The following is an 821-nucleotide window of genomic DNA, read 5'->3' on the forward strand; positions in this document are numbered from 1 at the left end:
TCCTTCTTCAAGACAAGGACTTCTATGGATTGTGGTGAAAAATTAACACTTTTAAAGACAGTATGATTACCGAACCTGAAAAGTAGATGGTAGAAAGTAGAGTGACACAGTTAATAAGAGTTTATATGAAGGAGTACTCGTCCGTAGGTGTGTTGCAACACTGCTTTTCCTATTTATAACCTGTTCAGAGGAGTCGGCAGACTTGAGAAACAGGCTTGACATTGAGAATGACTCAAAATTGAGGTATCCAGAACATATTGCCTGCCTTTTTTACAAAGGAAAAACACACTTATAATCTTAGAATTTAATTGAAAAGTGTCATCATAAAGTATACATATTATCACCACAAAAAAGTTAGGGTTACGCCCTTTTACTGCTGAAGCCATAATTACGTCACAGGGTTATCTAGAGGCCAAACAAAGGGGAGACTAGAGGCAAACACAGATCACTTTAGAGAAGTCAGCTTAAAAAACAACAACATGTCCTTTTACTGTGCTGCTGCATGCGATGGGGATGGGAAAGATTAATCGAATATTCGAAATTATTCAGGCATTCGAATATGAGTTATGAATATATATATCTTTTTTTCTTTTTTGGGAGGGGTGCCTATGTTGATTACATATGATCAAATGGAATAATTCAATGTATACGACAGTGCCATAGCTAAGTGTGTTCGGTCTAAAGGTGTGTTTTGCTCCGCTCACCGGTCCCTCACAGCGGGCAGAGCTGCAGGTGCTGATCTCTCTCTCTCTCGCTCGCGTCCGGTTATACTACACTCTACGTTTTTGACCAAATCCATCAGATCTAGCTAGTTCTAATGA

Source organism: Notothenia coriiceps, unplaced genomic scaffold, assembly GCF_000735185.1.
Source record: "Notothenia coriiceps isolate Sejong01 unplaced genomic scaffold, NC01 NC01_scaffold00026424, whole genome shotgun sequence".
Lineage (NCBI taxonomy): Eukaryota > Metazoa > Chordata > Actinopteri > Perciformes > Nototheniidae > Notothenia > Notothenia coriiceps.